Source organism: Melopsittacus undulatus, unplaced genomic scaffold, assembly GCF_012275295.1.
Source record: "Melopsittacus undulatus isolate bMelUnd1 unplaced genomic scaffold, bMelUnd1.mat.Z mat_scaffold_377_arrow_ctg1, whole genome shotgun sequence".
Lineage (NCBI taxonomy): Eukaryota > Metazoa > Chordata > Aves > Psittaciformes > Psittaculidae > Melopsittacus > Melopsittacus undulatus.
Genome location: NW_022994281.1, coordinates 42,727 through 70,258, shown reverse-complemented (window position 1 = coordinate 70,258; position 27,532 = coordinate 42,727). Strand labels below are relative to the sequence as shown.

At 38.9% G+C, this 27,532-nt stretch overlaps 1 pseudogene; it reads right to left on the bottom strand.

The window, feature by feature from the left end:
- On the bottom strand, nucleotides 1–23,412 carry LOC117438485 (amyloid-beta A4 precursor protein-binding family A member 2-like; annotated as a pseudogene).
- Nucleotides 23,413–27,532: the final 4,120 nt, after the last annotated feature.

Sequence of the window (27,532 nt, the reverse complement as noted above, 5' to 3'; positions counted from 1 at the left end):
CTTAACACGGCTCACTGCCTCTTGAGCCTGCATCATCCTTATGTTTTTGGAAGGGTTGCGCTCAGAGAGCAGCTGTGTAGAGCCCAGGTAATTGGCTGCAAAGATGATTCCATCAATGAGGTCTTCAGGTTCACAAGGTCCTGGAACTGACAGGAGACACTTACAGTTACTGCCTTGCAAAAGACAGTAGAGAGAGATAAGAAATTGAATAAAGGACATTGAGGCTTGAAAAACCTTTTTAATACCCTTTCTAATATTAAACAGGTGAAGAAATCCAGTGTAAAATAAACAATATTTTTCCCTATAATTATTTAAAAAAAAACCCAAAATTTGCTATCTGAACACACGGTATTTAAAACCTTGCACAATGGTTTGACTGTGAAATTCTAGAGGGAAATCACTGGAAATTTTTTCCTCTGCTGCACCAATTGAAATAATTTGCAAGTTTCAGAAATGCTTTTATGGTAACTTTTACTATTCCTAGGTATGACTTAGCATGAGCCAGATACATTGTGTTTCCACATTTTTGAGATATTTGTGGAAGTACACAGTCTCCAAATATTGTCTCTGATAAAAGTACTGATGACCAATGGGCACAAAGGTGTACTTTGTTTCAGCAAATGTCTGCCATGAAACTTCACAGTAAAGATAGTTCAGGAAACAAGAACAGTAGGCATTTTGCTACTGTTAAGGCATGTGTAAGGCCTGAATTGAGAGACTGATAGAAAAATATAGGTCCTAGGCTGATGTAGATTGTATAAAGTGAGAGCTGGAGAAACGGCTTCAGTTCAGAAGTTCAATAAAATGTTTACAGTCTAAGTAATGGCATCTGCACAACAGATCATAGAGCCTTTTCCTCTGAAAGCAGGGGAGTTACAGAATGCACCTGGAAAGAGTTTGAAAAATTTCATGTTAAAAAGGAAAGGGAAACAGTGGAACTTAAAAACAACTTGATATTTTTCAGATTTTAGCCTTTGTTCAGCAAAATACCTTTGCACACACTTAGTATTAACTACATAGTGACTGGTGGTGAGACAGGCAAAACTGCGATTGTTGGTACAAATCCCAGTAGAGTCATTACTACATCAAGCAAAAACCAAAATTCCAAGAGTCTGCAGGATCTAGTAACAAGAAAAGTTCTGCTAGCTCTTTAAAACACACCAGTCCCTTAGCATACTACTTTTCCATCCAAAAAAAACTCTGGCTGAACTCAGAAAAGCTGTTTTTCTATTCAATTATTTACAGAACTGTCAAATTTGACCACTTCTGGTTATACCGGTGCATTGTACATCTTTGAGCAAGACTTTTTTTTTTTATTTCTAAGTCATTGATAGGCTATGTCAAAGGCACTTTCAAAGACATGTTCATATCCATGAAATGGTAATCACCACCATATCTTAGGAGTCTATGAAATTAATGAGTGTTAGAAAGGAAGCAACAAATTCTTTTCATGTCTGGGCTGTTTGGTGACAGCAATGGCGTTTTTAAACTAATTTGTCTGGAAAACTTCTTGAACATGGAAGTAACCTATGTTTTACACAATTTTATAATCCTAATTTTATTTATTTAGATTCTTTAAAGATTGGGGGGTTGATTTGGTATAGTTTCATCTCTTCATAGCATTAGAAAGGGATTTTTTGCAGAATCATTATGCTAGCAACAAAATCTGCAGCATCATGTATGAAAAAAACTGCATGTATACAATGCTTATAGCAACAGCTATACAGAAAAAAAAAAGCATTTCTAACATACGTTTTCCCATCATGAAGGCAACATAAGCAATTGTCAGTAAAATAAGACATCTGTTGGAAGGATGGAATGGTATTGAAAATTGCCAGGGTCAAATTGGGTTACCCAAGTGTTTTCTTCCCTTACTTCTGACTGCTTTAAATAATATAAAAATGCAGACTTGGCTGAGGTCCCAGCTCATCAGAGCACTTAAGGATGCCCTTGACTGCAAGCATGTGTAAGGCTTAGTAATGAGGAAGGGAAGAAGAAAGAAATAGGTTTGAAACTTGAAGATTAGTCTGATGTGAGCAAAGACTGAATTTTCGTGTTGAATATTGATTCTTAAACATTAGATACCTATTTCTGAAATAAATATAACTGCAAATGCCTGCACTGTCTTATCAATGTTGTAGAGATTGCTTGATTTTCTGCTGATCTGTAATGCAACAAGTATAAACATATTTCTAGACTAAGTAGACTAGGTCTAAACATTTTTAAATTAACTTGGCTTTTGCATTCATCAAATAAGAAAGAGAATATTAGTTGAATAATTCAGAAAAACTGAATTTAATAATCTGTTAGGAACATATTTTTATATTTATCTAAAGTTATGCATAAACCAAGGATTCAGACAATATTTAGAGACTGCACTCAGAGCACAGAAGCCATTTCAACTTTCTGCTGAGAACCATCATACTCCATGAAGTGATGAGACCTTAGGGTGTGTGGCACTGCAGCAGATTTTGCATAAGGAGTAAATGGACACAGGGCATATCTCACCTTGCAGAACGGCTATCTACAAGTTCCATATTTTGGCCCATTTCTTTACTTCATCATGGTTGTTACTGTACAAGGGAATCAGATTTATGGTGATAGGACAAATACAGAAAGCAAAAAAGTCAGAACCCCTGAACATGGAACTGATTACCACTACAAGCATGTAATGCTACTACTACTGAAACAATTCTAATGGCAAAAGATTTCCAGTATTTTTGGGGCCTGTTATTTAAGTAGTTCTTACATTCACATGGCATATAAAAATATTATGTATCAATAGAGATATAGATATAGGTACTGTAGATAAGGAGTCATGCTGAAAATTAAGTGCCTGAACAGCTGAATATGACTATATCCAGAATATGGTTGTGGTATCACTGTCAAACCTCAGGGGAGAACAGGGACTGTTAGCTGGCAGAATCTTTTCTTATGTGCAATAGGGCCCTGTTCCTTTTGGGACTCTACATACAAATGAATACTAGAACTCTTACTTTTGCTTTGAATTCAGAGAGCAGTCATGTTAGCTATCATAAGCTCCTAGTGAGCTACATATTATTTGTATTACTGCCATATAATACCTGCAATAGAAAAAGCTTAATAGTTCACTTATCCACACATAATGTGCAACTGATATAAAAAATCAGAGAAAACAAAACAATAGAACCTAATAAAGAAAAAGTTTTACGCTATCTAAAAGAGTATACTGACCCCTTCCAAACAGAGCAGTGAGATGACTGGTGAAGAAAGAAAAAGACATAACTTTTTTATCTCAATAAAATTAAAATGTGCAGTTTTATCTGCAAGCCCTGTGAGGGGTGAAATTTCTAGTCTGTCTTAGAGCTCTACTCATGTTGGCCTCCCTTTATAGTTGCACATTATAGAATCAGTAGATGAGTATTACGAAGTATCACTTGCTTTCTTGTCTCCAGCACCTTTGGGGAATGCCTTTAATTTACCTCTACTTAGGGCCTGTTATCCAGTACCATGCCACGTGTCACATGCGATTTTCTTCAGATGCCAGTCTGTGTCGAAAGAGCAACCTCTGAACTTCCCGTTTGCTCTAGCTCTTCAAGGAAATTACTAAAAATAGAAGTTGCTAGTCAAGCTGAAAAGCTGACTAGTCAAGAAGTTGCTACTCAAGCTGATGAGATCAGGAATAGAAGAAAAATGTGTTGGACATTGCAATGTTAATCTAAATTGCAGTATGTTTTCCCTGAGTTAAGAATGGCAATTAGAAATTAAGTTTTTAACTTTCATTTACAGTTTCCATTGTGTGGAAGAGTGTGTTCATGGCAGATATAAGGGGTCTTATCCTTGGAAGTTTCCTACTTTTCTCATGTTACAGTGTTAGACATTTCTTTTGCAGGAAGATTTTTGCCCAGAGTTCTTCAGCTGTCTCTGAGTCAGGGAACGATAATGTTTTCAGTATAATCCCATTTTATCTCTGTCCACCATTTTGTGTTAATAACAACTTACTTTTCTCCAAACAGAAAATACCTAACAGCAATGCACAGGAGACTGAAGAAAAACATGGAAGCATGGCTTTCCTAAGCAGATGATTAGATTACCCTGTTTTTCATCAGATCAGCAGAATCTTTCATTTGTACCACCGAGATTCCCAGAGTGCCATAACAGGCATCACATCAAAGTGATCCAGAAGCTGCTCTGAACAGTGAAATGACTCCTTCCTCTGCACAGAACCATAAAGAACAGGGTGCTCTTAATATGTCCATAAATCTCCACCCTGCTGGGGCCCACTCTTACTGCCTTTTTAATCCCCTTCCAGATCTGTACTTGTCTCCGTCTTCATCTTAACTATTTGAAAGCTCTACTTGCTCTTCCTTTTCATCACCACCAGACTCCCATTGCCAGAGGGGGGATGAAAATGTTAAAGACTTCAATACTTTAACTTTTCAGCTGTATTCTATTGGGTTTGACTGGTTTTTAGAACTGTGAACTTTGAAATATATGAAAATATTTGCTTCCATTTTATCCTACTTGAACTATGGGTGATATAAAACTTACCATCAACAAAACTTGGAAATGAAGACACTTTCTTTGTCTGTTGAGAAATAAAAATGGTATAGCTGTAACAAAATTTTCACAAACTGAAGTGGATTCATCTACATTTGAAGGGCTGAGCTTTGTTTCAAAAAATAAAATTTCTGTGTGTAGCTTCTGCATAGCCACTATTTAGGAAAGTGAAACACATTGCATCACAGTAATTACATAGTTACATAGTGCCATTTACCTGGAATCTCAAAGCATTTTAAGCAGATCACAGCACACAAGAAAAATAAGGGAGGGTGGGGAAAAGACCATGAAAATTACCTAGGAAGTTGGCTGTGAAATGAGCAATACAAACCAGCTATTTCCAGTCCAATGGTTTGTTCACTAGATCACATGGCCTATTAATGATAACCCCAATTAAGAACATTTAACAGTATTTTACAAAGCAAGGTTGTGGGTAAGTGAATGAAAAGAACCTGATTGCACAGTACACTGCATTACACTTAAATCTCAGCAGATGCCACAAAAGGGCTTGTTTTATGTTACTGTCTCTGTTCTCAATAAACATGACATCCTTACAGCTCATCTTTTGCCAGCCTCCTCAGGCATTCCTATTTCCAGGAAAGAGGCTGATTTCTCCATTATGGAAAAAGGTTTTAGAAATGTGCCTCTTTGTTACTGTAACAGGCTATACGCTAAGTATGTTACATGTTTTTGAGATAACAGACTTCTGCTTTTTAGTCTGAATTTAATTTCATTGTGTCTAGCCTCAAGCATACCTCATTCTGCATTCTTAGATGTCGTCTTTGCTCCAGTCTTCAGTGACAAGAGCATGTCTGCATGTCACTGTGTTTTTTTTCACAGCAGAAACCAGTTTCTTTCTGATGCTACTTTTGCTCTCCAATAATCCACAAAAATAATTTCTGAGGTGTTCTCCCTAATCTGTATATCAGCAGAAAATCTTAGGCTTCTGCTTATGCTATGAACACTCATAAAATTTATGTGGCAACATCAAATCCATGGGTATAGTTCAAAGACTTTCTGGAATATACAGACATGGTATTTATTGTCAGTTCAGGAGAAAAGAAACAGAGCCTAAGTATGCATATGTCTGTGTGTGAGGGAGAAAGCTGACAATGCTGTGCCTGTTGTCAGCACAAAGACAAGCAGCAGAACAGCCCAAGGTACCTACCTCAGGTGTGTTATTATTGTCAACTGGTCCATTGAGGTCTGAACGCTGTTGCTTCCTTGGCTGCTCTAAACCATTGCACATCTGTAAGAAAAAAGAGAAAGGATTTCAAATCCTTTTTCTTCTAAAAAGCTTCAAAACAAAGTAGAGATTTCAGTGGAAGTCAATGGTGCAAAGATAGTCAGAAATTTTTCACCAGATTAAATTACATTCATAAATTTTAATAAAAATTTGTAAAACATTATCATATGAAGCTGTATTTAGCACATTCTCATTATTTTACAAGTTGTCTTGAAGCTTCATATTAAAATGTTGAGCTGTTTAATTGAGAAAAGATTTATTTTGATGTAAATAATAAGACATTTCAGTTATCACTAAGCAGCAGTTAACGCTACTGATTTAAACTGATTTTATTTCAATGCAAATTATTCACATGAAATTAAGCCAAATGCTGGCATGTTCAAATTGTTCAGAAACCAAAGTCAGAATTTTTAATTGTATTAATTCTCAGTACTGGACAAAATCACAATAGTGCTAATGGCTTTCTCTGATCCAGCACTGAGTGTAGGATCCTGTGTTCATGAGAGACATAGAATCATAGAATCATTTAGGTTGGAAAAGACTTTTAAGATCATGAAGTCCAACCTTTACCCTAGGACTGCCAAGTCCAGCAGTAAAGTATATCATTAAGGACCTTGTCTACATGGTTTTTGAGTACATCCAGGGATGGTGACTCCACCACTGCCCTGGCCAGCCTGTTCCAATGCCAGAACGCTCTTTTGGTGAAGAAATGTTTTTCTAGTATCCAGTCTAAACCTCTCCTGGCACAGCCTGAAGTCCTTACCTCTTGTGCTATCCCTTGTTGCTTGGGAAGAAGAGACCAACCCCCACCTCACTACAACCTCATGGCATCTCCTTCCTTTTGGGCCAAGCAAATCTACAGAATGCTGGCAGCACAGCTTCAGGCTTCTGAAGAACTATGAGGGACAATACCTTACACAAGGAAAATACTACATCTTTAAACTACAGAACACTTCTTCTATTAAGTTCAATATTCTCAGGAGTGGAATTTCTTCTCCAGACCTGACACAAGTCACAGAACAGCAGCACCCAGCACAGGGAGCACCCATGTCCCATACACACCAAAAAACGAGAAGTTTTCATGACTCAGAGGTTTTAGTGTTAGAAATCTGGAAAAATAAGGTGATTACTGGAACAAGTTCTTATGGTTTAGGATATTTCACTTTCCTTTTGTCTCAGCTTCCCTATTACGTATAAAAAAGAATGCCTAAATGCCAGTGTCACAAGTAAGAACTCGCATCAACAGTTGTGCAGATGGAAAACACTAAGCCAGGGCTGTGTCAAAGGGTCAGCCTGAAAACTACGTGTGAACATAGCTCCCTGTCTTTTGTCTCTCAAATGCAGTATGTAGCTGCAATCAAACAAAGTCTCCATGTTCATCACTAGGCAAAAAATTCCCTATGAGTAATATTTAGCCAGCTGAACAAAATGTGTTAATGAAGCAGGCATGTTAGAGCTATTAGCTCAGTAAGCCATTAGGTTACTTTCAGGTAAGACAACATACATAAAGCAAGGATTTTAGGAAATAAAAGACTACATGAAAGACACATAGAGGACAAAGACTTGGGAACCCACTGACTAGTGCCCTGTCTACATGGCTGTACTAGACAAGCAGTTTACCATAGTCTGCTTATAAATGCTATTCTGTTTGAGACAAGACAAATCTCATTCTATTCCAAGGCTAAACTAATTTGGAGCAGTATTTTTGTTTTAAATGTTGTAATAGCTAGAAAAAGCACATTTAAGGTATTATAAATACTTTATATGCTGACTTACAGTCTAGAATAGGATCTAAAGCTAAACCAGAAGTCTGGAATTGACTACACACTAAAACAGAGGTACAGCTATATTAAAAGTCTCTTATTGTAGGATAAGAATCTGAGGAGAGGTTCTGCAAAGGAAAGATGTAAAAATTTTAAAATATTAAAGTAATAGCATTATTAATACTTTTGCCACTGAGCAAATATAGAGACAGTGTCCAACGTCATATGAAGGAATGTAAGGCACCAGAAAATGCCACCTTTAGGCTGAGAGGAAATTCAGACTACTTATTTAAGGTCATTAAAGCATCTGTGCACATCTTTCAGAAGTCAGCCTGCGGGTCCCGCCCCAGCTGGCCTGATCCTGATGGCTGATTGCTGCCTTGGGGTCACCTGTGCCTCATTGTGCAACTCTCAGCCATAGCCTTTATAACCACTCCTTCCTACAACACACCGCCCCTGTGAGTTGGTGGTAAAGGTTGAGTGCTGCTGGTTCTTAACTCTCTTAGCTGTGTGACCAGAAGGTCAAAGGAGGTGATCCTGCCCCTCTACTCTGCTCTTGTGCAATCCTACTTAGAGTACTGTGTGCGGTTCTGGTGTCCTCAACATAAAAAGGACATGGTACTGTTAGAACAAGTCCAGAGGAGAGCCACAAGGATGATCAGGGGACTGGAGCACCTCCCCTATGAAGACAGGCTGAGAAAGTTGGGGCTGTTCAGCCTGGAGAAGAGAAGGCTGCATGGAGACCTCATAGCAGCCTTCCAGTATCTGAAGGGGGCCTGCAGGGATGCTGGTGAGGGACTATTCATTAGGGACTGTAGTGACAGGACAAGGGGTAACGGGTTGAAACTTAAACAGCAGAGGTTTAGACTGGATATAAGGAAGAAATTCTTTACTGTGAGGGTGGTGAGATACTGGAATGGGTTGCCCAGGGGGGTTGTGAATGCTCCATCCCTGGCAGTGTTCAAGACCAGGTTGGATGAAGCCTTGGGTGATAGGGTTTAGTGTGAGGTGTCCCTGCCCATGGCAGGGGGGTTGGAACTAGATGATCTTAAGGTCCTTTCCAACTCTAACTGTTCTATGATTTTACTCCAGGGTAAGCTGTTGAGCTTTTCAGTCAAAAGCTCATCTCAGCAAGGTAGCTCTCCTCAAAGGTGCTACTTGTCATCCCAAATTCTGTGCTGGTGCTCAGCTCTGATGAAGCACTTTCCTCCTGGAGAACGATCTGCTGGAAAACAGCAGGTTAGCCACTTTTTTGAATTATCTGGAAGTATAATTTGTCTGAGAGAGACATGGAAGATAAGCTTTTTTTCAGAACTGTTAATCCTTTTGGTAAAGAGTTGGTAAGCAAGCACTGAATGCAGCTCAGAGGTGTGGTAAGGCTTTATTACTATGCATAACATTTGAATAATGAGGCTTACGACCCATACTTGCCAATCTCTCTACTAGCAATGTTATTCAAATATTATCAAATAATGTGCTGGCTTAGTAGTTCGAAAGTCATCTTGAAGCCTACTAAGCTTCTTGGAAAAGAGGTATTTTGTGCTAAGTAGACTAGATTATTAAGTTACCTGTTACACAAGTAAACCAAAAAACCTGCTTGACCTTTCACTCAGGTTTGTTGTCTCTCTCTAGAACACAGATAAAACAGATGACTATTGTTGAGTTCATCAGTGTCAGTTAAGGACAAAACCTCCAGTTTCTAGTTTCAACTTCTGTTATCCTCTGTTGGTTTCTGAAGACAGTTTATTGTGTGGTCATGTGTCCTCCTGGTTGTTCAACACAGCTAAGTTTATAGAACACATCAAGGTGCATCCAAGACATCTTTTTGAATCAAGAGATGATAACAAGTCTATTATGGTGGTACTATTCCTATTAAACTACGTGACTGAAATAACTTCTGTTGATGCTGGTGATGTGTAGTGGGAATAGTTTTATGTACGCTTACTGAGCTGCTGCGTTAGTTATTGTAACATCAGTAACATGTTGTTGACAGTAGGAGTAATTTCACTCAGCAAGATGCGCTCACAAAGATAGAATATCAATGAGGCAGTTCTGGACTAGCTGAAGGATTTCTGATTTTGATCACAGAAAAAAAAGGCCAGACTTCACACTCTGTTCCCTCCAAAGATTCCATTAGTTATGTGCTAATTTAGAGTCGCTGCTAGAATGTGTCAGAAGTGAACAGGAAAATATTTTTACAAAGAAGTAGCTCCAAGTAAGCAAGTCAAACTAGAGCAAAGAACTGGTGTTATGAAGAGAAGTATTAAAAGTTCAGAGATCTAAGCATTCCACAAAAGATTTTAAGTACAGTATCTAATTTCAATAAACATTAAAACAATTGCCAATGTACCTTTATAATCTTATAGAACTAAGGGTTTGGGTTTTTGTTGTTTTTTTTGTCCTTGCATATATTTCAAATTGGGAACCAGCCATAATAAGTTTTTTGAGAAATGGCTGTGCTGAATGGTGTGGTTTTATGTGGATGTAATCTGAAGTGCATGCTGCCTTCTGCTTTAAACTTCCCGGAGAAGATTCTCTCTATTGCACTGACAGGCAAGAGACATTGATTTTGCTGTCTCCTAGTGTCAGGCATTTATTTGATAAAAACCATGACTCTGCCAATTAGCACAGAGAAACTGGTTTTGTCTGAGAATGTGAAGGTTTGGGCTGTTCAGCACTTCTCAGTAAGTACTTACACTTGCAAAGTTTGGGAACTGTCACTCAGTAACAGCCTTTTAGTACTTCTGCCCCACAGCTGCCCAGAACACATGGGAGAATGCAGAGAGCTTTAATAATACTCTTTCTTTACACTCGTGTTTTCCACAAATTCCATCAAATGCATCCCATAATATTCAGACTGAATTCCAGTAAGACATTCCTAAGGTACGCTTTTTTTTAAATGGCTATCACCTTGACTGCTTCAGACTGTCCTAAGGCTGAGATCTTTTGGGGACAAAAGATTCCTGGATTTGGGCTCTTTACAGCAGAAGAGCACTATGCCTGTGCCAAGAGAAGGGTGTAAACCTCAAATATTTTTGCCAATACTGAGCTCTACAAATACAGGTAAAGAAAACACAGTGGCTGCACTGATTTGTGCAAAGTTGCTGGTGAACAGAGAAGAAAAAGACTGTAATATTTTCTTTCACAAATTTGTTAGTGGCATTTTACCTGTCTCTGAATGACCTTGTTGAAAAGTGTAAGGGAAAAAGTGTCTATATGAATGCTGTGAAATGAGACTAATACCACACAAGCTCATGGGGTACCTACCAGGGAAGTCTGCATGAGCATATTTGGTAAAGTTCTCAAATGTATAAACTAGGAACTGAATTGAAAACTGAGAGCAATAGGATTCATGTGTCACAGGCATTAAAAAGCAGACATCCCTCTACGGTCCTTATTAATGGTGATAATGGCAAATCCCTCTTTCTTCTAAAGGGTATAAGTGAAGGTAGGGTGTTGGTGCTGTTAAACTTTACCTTTTATTGCTGGTAAATAGATCTGTTTCAATAGGATAGAAGACAATATGCATACTCAGGAGTCTGCAATCTGAAATCTAAGTAGATGAGACATGAAGAACAAAGGACTGATTAGATGGTCAGTGCTCAATTGTTGAGTCCCATAATCATCTTCAGTCCCTACTTATCAAAAGTAGCACTCAGGCCATGCCAGTATTTCACAAAAGCATGATGCCAGCTGGGATGAAAAGTGTGAACTACCACATATGAGGTTGCAGAGAGGAGTAACTACTTAATTATCTATTCCAGTAGTGAAAAGCCATCTTCCATTGGTATTATTTCAGCTGCTGTCCAACATTTTGCTAACGTTTTTTTTGACTGCTTCTACCATTCTTTTAATTAGGCTACCTGACTCTAAGAGTTAGCATTAACTTAATAAAGTAAGAGGCAATGCCATAATTCTTTGCAGGTACTTTATGGGTGCAGTAGGAGAAACTAGAGTTCCAAATGCTGTCAGCCAGCAGTGAGTTGGGCCTGGGACTGCCTGACACCATACTACTTTGTGTGGAAAGGAAGCAGGACAGGATACATTGCAGTGAACAGAGCTGGAGACAAGGTTTTCTGGTTCAAGCTTGGTTTAGACCAACCCTTGTTTCCATTTTGAGCAGTACACTCATCTGCAACAGGGAAGTACTTGCATTTTTCACTCAGTAAACTTGTTCCCAGGTTGATTGCTAGTTAAATCAACAATGTTCTAGATAAACTTGAAGCTGTGAAAATGTAACAGAATTCCAAAAAGAAAAAAGACTTCAAGTCAACAGTAACTACTTTTGCACAGGAATACCACATCAATTTTAAATTTCTGGTCCTACTGTATGCTATCATTGGTTGAATGAGCCATCCGGTTCCTCTTCTTCCTTACTCTACCCAAAGATATACCTAAGTCGCTTAATTCTTTGCAATAAAAAATGTGACAGTTCAGTGGATTTGCATCAATAGGTTGTTTGATTTCTCTTCATGAAGCTGAAACATATAAAATGAAGCCATTTTTTGCTTATAATTTCATGTGTCAGATAAATTAACAATTGGCTCAGTCTGAGATGACTAAGATGTCAAACGGGGATGGGGGAAACTCTTGGCTGGAGAAAGTTGTTAATTTTGAGTTTATAGAATTGTTAGGGTCAGAAAGGACCTTAAGATCATCTAGTTCCAACCCCCCTGCCATGGGCAGGGACACCTCACACTAAACCATATCACCCAAGGCTTCTGTCCAACTGGTCTTGAACACCTCCAGGGATGGAGTATTCACAACCCCCTGGGCAACCCATTCCCATGCCTCACCACCCTCACAGTAAAGAATTTCTTCCTTAGATCCAATCTAGACCTCTGCTGTTTAAGTTTTAACCTGTTACCCCTTGACCTATCACTACAGTCCCTAATGAATAGTCTCTCCCCAGCATCCCTATAGGCCCCCTTCAGATACTGGAAGGCTGCCATAAGGTCTCCATGCAGCCTTCTCTTCTCCAGGCTGAACAGCCCCAACTTTCTCAGCCTGTCTTCATAGGGGAGGTGCTCCAGTCCCCTGATCATCCTCGTGGCCCTCCTCTGGACTTGTTCTAACAGTACCATGTCCTTTTTATGTTGAGGGCATCAGAACTGCACACAATACTCTAAGTGAGGTCTCACGGGAGCAGAGTAGAGGGGCAGGATCACTCCCTTGACCTACTGGTCACTCTCCTTTTGATGCAGCCCAGAATACATTTGGCTTTGTGGGCTGCAAGATTGTTAGGTCTTTCTTAGAAGTGACTACTGTTCTCTGGTAATTAATTGCTGAAAGCAAACCTAGCAACCAGAACCTTTAAGATAGTGTTTGTCTACTGGTTATTTAACATTTGGCATGCAAGATGATTGCTAGCATTTATCATGGGCTAATAATTAATAACTGTATTTTTACAGATATGTAAAAATGTATTGTGTACCAATTACTGTTAACTAACTTGAAATCTTATGCAGCAGTATTACCAACTATGGGAGGCAGGAAAGAAGGAGAGAAGCAGGAGTAAGAAAAAAAACCTAAGGACAGCACAATATGTGCACAGACCCGCTAACTGCACATTCCTGTTTGCTTATTGTTTACAAAAACTGATATACACAGATAGCATCTTGGTTTAACTTCAAAGCATTTCAATCTACATTTACTTAGAGAACTGGGGCAAAAAATTGTTCCATATTCAATATGTATGATTCTGTGCCATTGCTGTCACCATGATGGTTTGTACTGTGTGATACACACTTACAATAACTGCAGTCTTCTACCAAGATGAAAAAACCCAGGATCTCCCAAGTAAATAGTCTGCAAATTATGCTTGGCAAGTCTACTGAGAGTGGCCTTGGATTTTTCTCCTTTCACTACGCAAGAACTTTATTTAAAATAATGACTCTCAGTTTCACACATGAGACACAGATTCATTTAGACAGTACCCTAATTGTATCCACCCCTTACATATTTTATAGTACATATTAAAAGAACTGAATGTCCCAGAAGAAAATCCTCTGTGCTTTATGTAAATTCTTCAAGGTCCAATCTCTATGCTAAAGAAGGTCCAGCCACACCTTGTGTTAAGGATGTGTAAGAACCTGTACAAAATTCACTTTGGCAGAAATGCATACTGTGTTCCTGTTCTAACCCCCTCACAATGAGCCTGATTTTTATATAAAGTGGAGGATGATAAGCAACCTGCAGTGGGTGACCGGAACACAGCAAGACCAGTTAAATTCAAATAATGCTTGCCAAAGATTACTTAACTTGCTTTTTAACTTTTCTTTCATATCCCTGGAGTTTCTGTGGTGGGGGTGGGGGAGACGGAGGAAAAATCTCTTCATATTGTCAATTGAGAGCCCCCATATCTCCAGAAGAAATGCTCCTTCACACCTTTATGTCTTGGAGGCAATGTGCTCCTCAGTGAAAGTGCCCACAGCAGCTTTGTCCTGTCTCCTTTCTTTCAAATTACATGCATGTCTTGTCATCAAGTTTCTTTATACCTTTTTGCTGAACTGAAATGGGTACCTATATTGCTGTATCTCTGGATGCATCTCTACTTTCTCTCATCAAATATTGAAGGAATGAAATATTGTGTATTGGTTAATGCTCCATGCATCAGACAATATTTTTGTGGGTTTTATTAAGAGTGGTTATAGAAACTCAATGGCTACATGCCAGCCAGCGGCTACCATTTACAGCAACACTTTCTCTGTTATTAAAGTTATGGCCCAAGACTGCCTGGAAATAACAATTAAAGCTCAGATATGCAACTCACAAATAACCCTTTGTTATTTTCATACCAGTGGCAGTTATATCAATATCTTGGGGTTACAAAACCCCCACTTGTTAGCAGTCTGGCAATAATGATAAAATTACAATGCAGTTCAGCTCAACCTCTGCTAAATAAAGAGTACAAAAAGATGTTGAAATGAAATTGTTTTGAATTAGCAATCATCCAGGAGAAAAAAAAAAAAAAAACAAAACAAAACAAAAACCCAAAACTAGACACAGCAATTTCTTAATGAAGCATATAGAAGAATTCACTTTCTCATTCGAGAGCTCCTTCTCTCTTTTGTTCTGCAAATACTTCAAAACTTAAAAGCACCAAATTCCCAATGGCAGCTGCTGGTGTACTGTGCCAGAAAGACCATCATTAGTATAAAACATGCTAACTACATTTCTCTGTTCCTAGCCTATACATACCAACTATTCAAGCCATTCAAGATCATCAAGCTTACCCCCACAAACTAGACCTTCCAAGCTGGCAGTAATGCACTGAATATTTTAAGCTATACAACCTGGTTCTAATTGTACTTCTGAAAATATAGAAATTAATACTAAGAACTGGCTGTAGATATGAGAAATCTGAACATATCCCCTTAGATAATATTTTTGTTGTTGTTCACATTTACAATAAAGGTCTGGTTGTTTCAACAGCATATACTTCAACATTTGATTTCCTTCACTGTTTTTTTCAGAAGAACTGACATGTTTTAATGTCTGTTCTTAATGGAATAATTGTTTAGATTAAACTGTTTAACAGTGCGGCACTTAACTATAAAAATCACAATATTTATAGATTTGATAAAGCTGAAACAGGAAACTTACACCTCTCAAATTTATAAGTATTTCTTCCTTCTTGCCAAGGTCAAGATATGACCAGACAGTACAAAACCACAGCAATATGCAGGCACTTGTTGCAGTTTTTTTTACCTTATGCAGTATCTAGCCTTGACATATGTTCTACTGAAAACAAAAAGAAATTAAAATCCACTAAGGTAAATGGAACAGGAACCTTTAATGAGAAAAAAAAACCTACCCTTGACTATTTCAATGCTGACCTCAGTTTTAAGTTTATCTAGTGTGTCACTACAGAATAAGAACATAAGTAAACTAGTTTTGCCCTTGCATCTGGAATATCTTGTTTTACTTGGAATTGACTGTTCTCTGTGCAAAACCTTTTTTCCAGTTCTCCACCTAAACTGACTACATTAAGCACCTTTTACTGAACATGTGATCATGTAGCTGTGACTGCAATACAGAGTAAAAAAAGTAAAAAATTGCTACTTAATTCTGTTTAGAATAACTAACAATATTTGCATAATGGCTCTGACAGTCTGCTTAAACAGAGAACCTCATACCTGCTCTTGTGGCCAGTTCTGCCTGTCCTCCGGGGTTCTTGACTTTGCTTTAAAGCCTCGAGGCTCTCCACTGTGCTTAGAAGCAGATGGGATATTCAATGATTTTGGCCTCCCTCATGCCTATTAGCACTGTGAACAGCTTCTCCTTTGAACAATTCTCTTTATAGTCATGTGCCATGTTTTCAGTCCAGTGTGCTCTGGACTCATTTCTGTTGTACTGTTAATACTGCTCATGCTCATACTCATTTTGATTTCTGCTACAATCTGGTCAATGTCCTCTTCCTGCTCTTCCAGCTCTGCATCCTCTTTTCTAGAATGGTATGGTGATATTCCCTGTGAGTTTCCATTAGTCTCTGCTGGGTAATAGTCCTGATAGCCACCTTCACTTTGACAGTACTGTATGTTTCTTCTTGATCTTGAATCTCCAACGATGATGTTTCATCTTCCAATGTCTGAATGCCATTATCTTGACCCTCTTGCCACTCTTGCCTGTCCGTCACCTCATTTTCATCTTGGTGCTGACTTTTACCTTCAGCCCATTCTTCTACAGCTTCCTGACATCCATCTGTTTCATCATGGTGTTCCTCATGGGGAACATACTCTTCCCATTGCAATCCATTCCTTCTAGGTAGCTGTCATCCTCTGGACAGTATCTAATGTAGTATGTGATCCCCTCCTCTTCTTCTGGCAAGCCTTCATCATAGTCCTCCTCCTCAGAAGTGTTATTCACATAGTCAGAGCTGGAATCACCATCTGCGCTATGATCATTGCACTCATGTTCTACAGGTGGAGGACTATCTGCTCTGACAGTTGCTAGTTCTGCCTTTTTTTGCTGCATAATCTTCAATAGGAAGGTCACTTTCTTCATTTTCAGGTTCCCTGTTGTGAGATGAAGTAGGGCAAGCTCTTGTTCTGTGATCCAGCATGCTGGCAGTAGTGCTTTGATGCTTCCTGTTTGCCATAGCCAAGTCCTTATATGACAATCATTTCTAAGCAATTACTGTAGGGAAGATGGAAAAACACAGTCAGATTTATTTGGTAAAAAGGATGTGTTTGTAGAAATTTAAACCAGATCCAGACAGAGACTTTTAAAATGCTCTTGTTAAGGAACCATGAATTCAAAGTAACAGCTAGCACTCTGAAAGGAACAGATAAAGAGACAGTTCTATATTTAGCACAAATGTATCCTATTGTAGGCTCCCTTCTGTCAATTTGATGGAGAATTACTGCTGCATTTTAAAATTAGTTTTCAATTTTTCTCTTCTTGCCATTATGGGGTCATGCTTTGATCGCTATGCAGTATAAAGGAGCTTTTCAATTTTCAGCTTGGGCATTTCTTTAATGTATATTGAAAATCTGACCTGTCCCTGTTGAAACTAAAGGAAAATAATTCTGTTAACTTGGCAGTCACACAGGACACTAAAGGATAATGCACTATTGTTAATGTTGGGGGGAGGGGTGTTGTTATTTGGGGTTTTTTTGTTTGTTTTAAATCACTTACTCATTTTTTAGTTCTTACCAGCAGTATGCCATTAAGCACATCCCATTGTAAATCCAAATACTGGGTTTAGAATAGAACAGACTATATTTCAGTTGGAAAGGATCTACAATGGTCATGTAGTCCAACAGCCCGACCAGCTCATGGCTGACCAAGTTAAAACATATTAAGGGCCTTGTCCAAATGCCTCTTAAACACTGACAGTCTTGGGGCATCATCCACATTCTAGGAAGCCTGTTCCAGTGTTTGACACCCTCTTAGTAAATAAATGCTTCCTAATGTCCAGTCTATACCACCCCTGGTAGAGCTTTGAACCATTCCCACATGTCCTATCACTGAATACCAAGAAGAGCTCAGTACCTCTCCTCTTCAGGCAGCTGTAGAGAGCAACGAGGTTGCCTCTCAGCCCAAAGTCCTTAGCTGATCCTCACTGGACATTCCTTCCAGTCTGTTCACCAGCTTGGCTGCCCTCCTCTGGACACAGGACATTCACAAACCTCTTAAATTGTGGAGCCACAGCTTAAGTGCTCCAGGTGTGAGGCTGCACCAAGGCTGAATACAGCAGTGTAACTGCCCTGTTTGGCTGGTCATGCTGTGTTTGATGTACTCCAGGATGCGGTTTGCTCTCAGGGCTGCCCAGGCACCCCCCTTACGCTGAGCCTGAAGTTTAGCAGCACTCCCAGATTCCTTTTTGCAGGTCTGCTTTCCAGTCACTCCTCTTCAGTTTACACTTTTGTCCAGTGTTATTCCATCCCAGGTGCAGAATCTGGCATTTTGACTTGTTATATTTCATCCCATTATTCATAGACCATGCTCCAATCTATGTAGATACCTCTGCAAGACTGTTTTTCAATCTATTCTATATGCCAGGACAAAAAGACACAATAAAAGCTCAGTAATTGTTCCCACTAAATACTTGTGCCACATAAAACATGTATTTTTGTTTAAATACTGGATTCTAAATAAGTAAGCAGAGAGTATATGAACTGTATCAAAAACAGTCAAAGAAAATGTCTAATTCTAGACAAGCCTGAAAACTGTGATCTGCTGGTGTGATTTTGGATAGGAGGAACAATGTACTTTCAGTATGCATGTTTCCCTGTATTTCATTGCTGTATTCTTCTGGTAAGCTTGACCTATGCATTATTAATTTGGGGTAAACTGAGCTCAGACATAGGCTTCCGAAATGCACCCTACAACTCTGTTTTACTGTATGCATATAACAAAGGCATGTCAGCCAACCAATGATAATTTTGACATAACCAGTTTCCCAAGTCTTGGGTGCACACTTGGAGCAATAAAGCTATCTATCATGGAGCTAGAGAATTAGAGGAGCTCTATAGTAATCAATTTCCTAGGCACCTGAATTTAACAAAAATATCCTGTTACTAACATAAAACCTCATAGATAACCCTGCAGAACTTCTGATGTCACAAGGAAAACCCCAAACCTTCAGTTTGTGATAAATCCAGGAATCTGTTTTTACTATGGATTATAGCAATGGCACCATGTGGCAAATCTACGCTCTCTCTGAAACACCGTTTCTAGAGTCTGAGATACAAAGCAGAGATGTATGTTAGTCACAGAAGATGTGGAAGGAATACAGTATGTGAAGCTCTTTTTAGTTATTGATACATAGCAGAATTAGTCTTGACAGAAAGCTTTGAAGTAAACAGTATACTCAAAGTGAAGTTTTAAACTGGAAAATTGGAGAAGGCAAAGCCTTCCCAGTGATTACTTGCACCTTCTCACTAATAGAAAAACTAGCAGACTTGTAAGACTTTCTCAATATGATCTGTACACCCACTGCGATCCATTAACATACTAGGTATCAGCTCTTGCTTTGGAGCCGATTCTAAGAATCTCAGAGCACCAAGTCAACTAGTGTTGCTCTGATTTAGTTAGGTTTACTTACTGCAAACTATAGATGCTTCTACACTGAGATTGCAGTAAAAAAAAACTTATTTTAAACTGGATTAAAGTAGCAATCTAGTCACAAGACTGTGGTGTTCTGCACAGGCTGCAAAAAAAACTGCCCAAGAGCACCTAAATTGCTCATATGACCAGATCAGGAACAGGTGCCACACTATACAAAAAAGCCTACAACTGAAACAAGTCAAAATGCTATGAAAAGTGTATTTTTGAATGGCAATGCAAGAAAGAATTACAGACACCTCATTTGTCTTAAAGTTATCTCTTGTTGAGAACGAAACAAATTAGTGTCTCAAGAACTGTTCTCATCTGCAGTGGCCCTGTCCACTGCTCATTGGAATTGTTCTCCGTATTAAGTAATACTTGCAGTCTATCTACAGTGCAGTAAACCCCACACACAAGTCACTACAGTGTAGCTGAAGATAAGCGCAAAGCATGTAACAAGCACGATTTGAAACTCATGACTCACCTTTTCCTAAAGCATATGGAGACGAGAGAACCCTTTTTTTAACCAGACAGTGTGATGGAGTTTTTCCACCCACATCTATGAATCTTCATTTAGTATCCAGGCCCTGAAACTGCCTTAAGCAGTATCACTGCAGTGATCCCCTTTTAGACATTCTAGTAGTTGACTATTCATAGATGTTACTTACCTGCAAAAAAAATTCCACCCCCATGCCAGATATTGCATAGCAGCACTGCATGTCACAGGAAGCCATTTGTGTGTCCTGTGAGAGCCAAAGGGCAGTGGTGAGACAAGACATGAGCCTAGAAAGGGAGGGATGGATGGCTGATGTGTGGCAACCACAGCAGCTGCGGGGGAAACTGCAGATCAGAGGCTCTGGAGTAATGGTTCTCAGTGGGGCAGCACTAATGGCAGCAGCTATGGTTCTTCCCCATCAGTGCCATGTGCAAGTGTAGCATTTGTACTGCAGGAGGGGAGTGTAAAGGAAGAACTTCAATAAACAGTGGCAGACTGGAAACTTTTTAGGGCATAGGTGGTATGAAATAGAGAAATTCCTCTCAAGTATGTCTAGCACTGACATATTTAGAAGGACTAAGAAACTGGTTTTCAGTTAATTCAGTTTGAGGCCCTGACTGAACCAGCACTTTACCCCTGCATGCTGAAATGAGGCACATTTCCCAGTGGAGGTAAAATAAGCCTGACTTTTCAGTAAGAGGCAACGTTGACCTCAATGCTGTGGAAACTGAAGCTGCAAAGCAATCTCTGCACAACAATTACAATTCTAGCTGGCCTCCTTACCTTTGCCATCTTAGTCTGGCACTACTTCTTAGGAAATGAATTAAAATAAATCCATTAAAATAAAAAGGCAGAGAATTTATTATCCTCAGCCTGAACTGCAGACAATGTGCACTGATTATATCGCTTCAGCTGTGAAATGGAACTTCTACAACTGTCTGACACATCTGAATTACTAAACAGTTTTCAAACAGAAGTCTGAGAACTGCTTTTGATGGAGCTGCAAAGAGCTGCATTTTAATTCAGATATTAGAACAGCCAAGGTAGCCTAGCTTGTTTCAAAATATTTCTCTGTCTAGGTTTTTCTAAGTTGGTCTCCTGTCACACAGCAAGGTGCTAGTACCTGATGGCCAGAGGTCCAAACTCTTCTGTCTTTTCACGTACAGAGGCGTTAGTTTATCTATGTGGATGACAACTGCATCCAATGCACGTGGGCTTAGAAGAACAAAAACAAAAACCTGGATGTTTTTTGACATATGCAATAGTTACAAATGTTTACCACACATTCTGCTACTCAGTCTACTGTGCAGAAGCCTTCCAAGACACCTACTGCAAGGATTTCCTAATTTTCTCAGGGTATCCACGGTATTAGAAGGTTTTCATAGCTAATATTTACATATCAGTTACTGAGAAAGCTCTTGAATTGGAGAATATACTTCTAACTAACACTACTCCAATTATCCTCTGAAGATAAGAGTAATGACTTGCTGGATCCAGGAGCACTTTATGAGTAAGGGCTTCAACTGAGTCAACAGGTCATTTCCTGTGCTTGGTCTAAGACTCCCTCCTATTTCTGATACCTCAGCTCCCTCCTCGATAGTGGAGAGTTTGGGCCAAAATGCTGTATCACTTCAAGTGCATTTTTCAGCTTCTGGCTGGGGGAAGAATAAACATTCCTGAGAACATGGGGTCAGTGCTGTATCCTTCTTTCCTCTCCTCAGGATTTACTAACTTTATCTTGCTAACTTTATCTTGCTGAGGCTAGCAGATGCTCATTGTGTTGTACGGTGTACCACTGAAGCTCCACTACTGTTAAGAACAGTGATTAAGGGCCCAAGGTTACACAGGTTTCTCAAATTTATTTTCCTTTCAATAATGGTTTTGCTTTAGTTTTTCTTAAACTTCCCTGCCTCAGCTTAATTTTGAGAGGAAAGGAAATCAATCTCCAGAAAACACATGCATGCATTTCTGTGGCAGTAAAAAGGAGTATGCATAGGTGAACCAATCTCTTCTGCTCCTAGTAACAGGACTACTTGGCTTACAGCTGAAATTTATTCTAATCAGTGCTTGTTATAGTCATTAGCTTTCTCCTGAGTTCCTTGCATCTAATCCAGGACAGCTGCAGTGAGGGTTTATGGAACTTAACACTTCTACAACTTTTCACCTGTTTAGAAAGGTATCTTCACTGCTTTCTTCCCATGGAGGAGAGACCAATTAAACTAGCATTAACAATGGGAAATGGGACACAATTGTAAACATGGTGAGGAAAGTGAAATACCCAGAATAATTTTCCAGACTGTGTTTAAAGAACTGCTTTACATATGTACTTGATACATAAGCTCAACTGCAGTCTAGTGGGAGCAAAACAAGCTCTTGACAGTTTTCATTTAACATGCCTAGTGATCTGAAGGGGAGGCTGTTTTGGCAAAATTCCCATGCAATTTTCACTTCCCTGAAATTGTTCAATAATTCCTATTCTCCCAAGTATCCAGTAAAAAAAAAAAATCCAAACAAAAAACCCAAAAACTTTCTACCTTTGTAAGTCATCTACAGATGTAAGAGGAACATCAGCATTGTAACGCTATTTACCATCAGGCTAGATCATAGCACATATAGCATGTATGGCCTTCAGGCTTGCCTGAAATGTTTCATTACCTTACGTGAAAGTGAAATCTTTAGAATTACTTTCCTACACGTCAGACAACCTTCCTTTCATACTCTTCACCAGATGGTACCAAGAGGTTTCTGAGATTGCCATAAACTACGTTTCATATTTTTAAAAGATTGTACATTCTGAACTGTGTTTTTGCATTTCTTTTCATAGTTTGTAATATTTGCTTTGGTTTGGTTTAATCTAAGAAGCCTTTAAAATGCAATACTTACCTTTTAAATGGCATTGTAAAAATGCTTTCTAATTATAACCCACTATCAGAAACTAGAACAGAGACAAAGATATGCTAAAGATGAGTAAAATCCTATGCCACTGCAGAAATGGTATAATTGAATGTATATCCCAACTGAATGTAGCTTTTGTATTTACAGATGAAGTAATAAAAATGCATATTCAAATATTTAATTATTGTTTATTGTTGATGTGGCTTAAGCATTCTTTAGTGTTTAATTCCACAGTTCAAAGAGGAATACTAAACCTTTAGTTGCCATATCTATATAATTACTCCAGTAAAGATTTTAGGACTAGTGTCAATTCTGCAGTGTTGTGCCTGCTATACAGAAAAAAAACAGGTGAATTATATTATATATTATAGGTATCTTAAACTGAGGGAGGGACGGAAGCAGAATATAGGGTAAGATGAGCCTCCAAAATTAAGCAGTGAGATCTTACGGCTTGTTCTTGTGGCTGCCCAGCTCCAAGCTCTGTTTTAAATATCAAAAAAGTATCCCTTGTGTTTGACCTGCACACAAATACTCCATTGATTGTTCTGCAGAGGCTTCAACTTCAGAAATTATTTCATATTTAATATAAGCTTTATTATCTTATGATTACCATAAATAATTTCTAATTCATTTGGAATAAGGGGAAAGTATAGGATGTATAGGAATAAGAGAAGGAAATACAGGAATAAGGGAACAGTAAAGTATATATAGTCTTTATATACATAAGGAATATATGCCAATTCAATTAAAACACATTCTGGCTACTCTGAGCCAACCGCTAATCCACCCAGAGCTCTGGTAGAATTTTTAGGCTGTCCTAGAATGGATTATGCAAAGCTGTAAAATGCTTTTCAGGGTACCTTTCTGCTGACTATGAAGGCTATTCAGAAGTCTGGCAATCTTCTTATCTCCTGCTAATTTGTATTCTTTGTAGGTTCAGCTTGCAATTTCCTGTGTAATATTGCTATTCAGAAGGAAAAGAAATTCTTAAATTTATTTAAAAATACATGGTGTACAAGCAACTAATGTCTCAGAACTTACTTGATTAGCATTTTAAGCTTCAGTTTACAGTCTACCAAGTAAAGATTCCTTGATATTTTTTTACATGATGCATCTGTTAAAATTTTTAACACAATAAATTTGGAAATACTTACCACAGGCAATTAATTAATCACTGCAACATGATTTCCCCAGCCTCACGCAAAACTGCTGCTTTCTTTTCATGAATACTAATTTCGGGTTATAGGCAGAATTAAATAAAATATACTGTTTGAATAATACTGTAGAAGGGAATAGAAGGACAGAATAGGTCACTTTAAATGAAACCGGAGATTCAGCACAACATTTCAAACTGTACCATTTAAGAACAATAAGCCAAACATTCTCGACCTTATTCTAAGAGCACCCATTCAATGAATGGTTAGATGGCTGGAGGAAATATCCAGACTTGCCAATTTACCTGTGGAGGCAGGTCAGTGGAAAGGCCTCATTTGTAAAAGAAAGGAGATACTTAACTTTCTAATAACTTAGGGCTTAGCTATCAGGTTACCGGTTCACAGTCAACCATTTACACTCAAATTTTGCAGCTTCTTGATTCTCACTGTATAACAACACTTCAAAAAGACTTCTTTTTATTACTACTAACCTTCAAGTCATGCAAACAGTTTCATGGGTGCTCACTTAACATTATCATAGGAAAAAACGAAATTCTCTTTAAAAGGTTACAGGAAAGCACTGATAACATCAATTTAATGAGTCAAACCTCGACAGAAATTAGATGTATTAACAATTGACGCATTTCCCACAAGCAGCATCTACTAAGGCATAACAATTAGATATAGCTAGTAGTCTACAGGCTTTTAATATTAGTTATCCTTCCAGCTGGCTAGCTGAAACCAGTTAGGTCTAACGGGGTCAAAATTTAATCATTAACCATGGTTGAAAAAGTACAAAACGATTTATTGCATGGCTGTTTATTTACCCCATCTGGGTGTTTTGTTTCCCCACTCTCCTCTGTGCTCCCCATCCCCCCAAAAAGAAACCAACCCCAAAAAACACAAAACAAAAACAAACAAACAAACAAAAAAACAAAAAAAAAAAACCAAAAAAAGAAGAGATTTTACTGGTGGAATAGCAGGCAAGAATAGATATCACTGAGGGAGTACTATTTGCAGTGAAACTATAGAGGAGTACTCTGGAAATTGCATGAAATTTCTTCTCAGTAACAAACATCTAAAATCTTGCTGAAAGACATCAACACCTTCCCCACTCAATTAGCACAAAGGATTAGGTTGCATTTCCTTCTATTAGCAGAACCTTGTCTTTTTCAAACTCATATAAAAATACTTGTGCTGCTACCTGATTTTAGTAAACAAAATCCTTTTGAAATAATAAAATAAGGGTAAAGACTATTATGTTAATTCAAGAGTCTGCTTTCGTTAAGCAGAATAAGCAAACTGCGGGGTTAAATTATGAGACATTTTACAAAATAAAAATTTAGTAAGAGTAGTAGATAATTTTGGTCAGAGGTTTTCTTAGCAGTGAATCCCATATAACTCTGTTATGGGATTTTGCATTTTCAACCTTTGAAAAAAATAATCTGTCACTTGCAGCTCGTTGTGTTTCAGGCACACTGCTCCACAGTGGATGATCACCTCATTTGAAAAGTAAGATTAGGAAGATTTCTCTCTCTGTCAATAAGGCATAAATTGCACATCAGTAAAATCCTCTCCAATCTATAACAACTAGTTAGAAGATAAATATTCTATCAGTCACTTCAGCAGATAGTGAAGATGGCTTGAAAGCTTTACAGCCACCAGCTTTTCCGAATGAAGTCAGCAGAAAATTTGTATGCATACATCTTATGAAAATAAGGCCATTTCTTCTAAAATAGCATTTTGAATGTAAAGTTTAAATGTGCTCTGAACAATACTGTTACAGCTCAGTAGATTTACACATAAATTGTTATTGAAAACACAGCACTGACCACAATGATTTAAATAATTATATGGTATTAGAATTACAGACACACAGCAACCTGACATACATACTGCTGTTGGGTGTGAGCCCATGAAGGATATGTATTCTAAAACTAGGAAGTCTTGATACACGGGTAGCCAATGTACAGGGGGTAATACAGAGAAATTGTACAAGGGAGTTAAAGGAATTCCTTTGCTTAAACAAAAGTATTGTCTGTCCTAAATATCTGCCATTGCCACCTTGCCAAGGCATTGATTACTGCTGGAGGGGAAGAAGCAGATGCTAGTTCTGCTGACAAAAGCAGATGAAATGTCCTGCTGATAAGCCGGGGAGAAGCAGACTGGGCGATCAAGCCTTAAGACCATGACAAAAACACAGATGTTTGTTCCTACTGATAAGTGGCAGGAAAAGCAGACTGGGCGCCAACTAACCCTAAGTCCATGTCTGAAGATTAAAAGGGTGAAAAGGTTAAGAAGAGGAAGACTCATTTACTTCATCTTGAAGACCCCTGCCCACAGGAGGAAGACTCATTTACTTCATCCTGAGACCCCTGCCCATGATCAGAAGGGGCACTGCGCAAGTGCAAAGGACCTTCCGGCTCATTATAATACGAAGCGGGGATAGGTAATAAATATGTATAGGCGGATTGAGCAATCTCATGTCTATGTATACCTTAAGAGAATAAGTGTAAAGGGACAAACCACCCTGAGGCGTGCCATGCTTTGCAGGAGCTATCCCCATGCACCTCAGCGCTGAATAAAAGCATACCTACTTTACAACTTTAACTAGTTGTGGAGTCTATCCGCGTATCAATTTGCGAGCACCCGGCAGGAGACCTCTGTCCGGCTGCAGGATCGGCCAAGGGGTGGACATCCTCGGCGCCACAGGCTGTTTGCCTGGAGGACCTCCACTTCTCGTCTGCTCACTGCGGGGACAGACAACACCTGTGCTGGCTGCGGAGAAACGGTATGCTTGGGGTTTTTGGTAATTTGGGTTTTGGTAATTTAGGTTTTGGTAATTTAGGTGGCCTGTAAGGCGTACGCGTGGCCCGGGGCTGCTGGTAAGCGCGCAGAGACGTCTGGCGCACAGCGAAGTTCCCCTTGGTTGGTATGGCTTGCAAGCGGGGGGGGCTCGCCGACCGATAGAGCGGCTGCTAGCGATCCTGGGAGCGGATCGGGTGAGCCCGGGTTTTCGCTGTATCCCAAGTTTTGGGAGCCAGGACGGAACCTGCTAGGGGGGCAGGTGAAGGTAACGAACCCACCAGGTTTCTGCGGTATCTCAAATTCTGAGAACCGTGAGGAGGGTAAGCGGAAACCATAGTGTGAGTGGGGGATCCCATGTGTAACTTTTGTGTTTCTGTGTGACTGAGACGTAGCATAGCTACGAAGCGAGTGTGGCGTCCCAATCCGCGGTTCCGTGTCTCCGCGAGGAGAGCGGCCGGAGACGGACAAAGTGTCTATGTTTGTGGTCCTGTCTCTGTCCTGTGTATAAGATTAAAAGCAAAGAAAAAAAAAAAAAAAGAAGAAAAAAACACAAACTGGAAAAAAAAATTGTAAAAGAAAATGTCGAAAAAAAAATTGTAAATAAAATGTCAAAAAAAAAAAATTAAGAGGCATGATTGCAAAGGAAATTTTGCTGTAACTGAAACTATGATCTAACAACAGGGGAGCTGATCTGCAGAACTACTCAGAGATATTGTACTGATCCCCTTAATATCGTAAAACTTGTGTGTAGGTGCTCTCATATTTTCATAAGTGCATTTGCAGAGCACTGAGAAAGAAGCTATAGAGATTTGTAAAAGATTGGCTGAAATGGGAGGCCGGTCAAAACAAGGAAATTCTGAAGAAAAGCCCATTGGGTTACATTTGGCACATTGGAAAAAAACTGAGAGGATCTTCTGGGCCTCTGTAAACAAGAAAACGTTGGTAAAATATTGTAGCCAATGCTGACCTTCATATACTTTGGAAGATCAAGGAAAATGGCCCCAAAAATTGAACTTTGAATTATGATACATTGTTATAATTAATGTTGTTTTGAGGTGACAAGGAAAATGGAATGAAG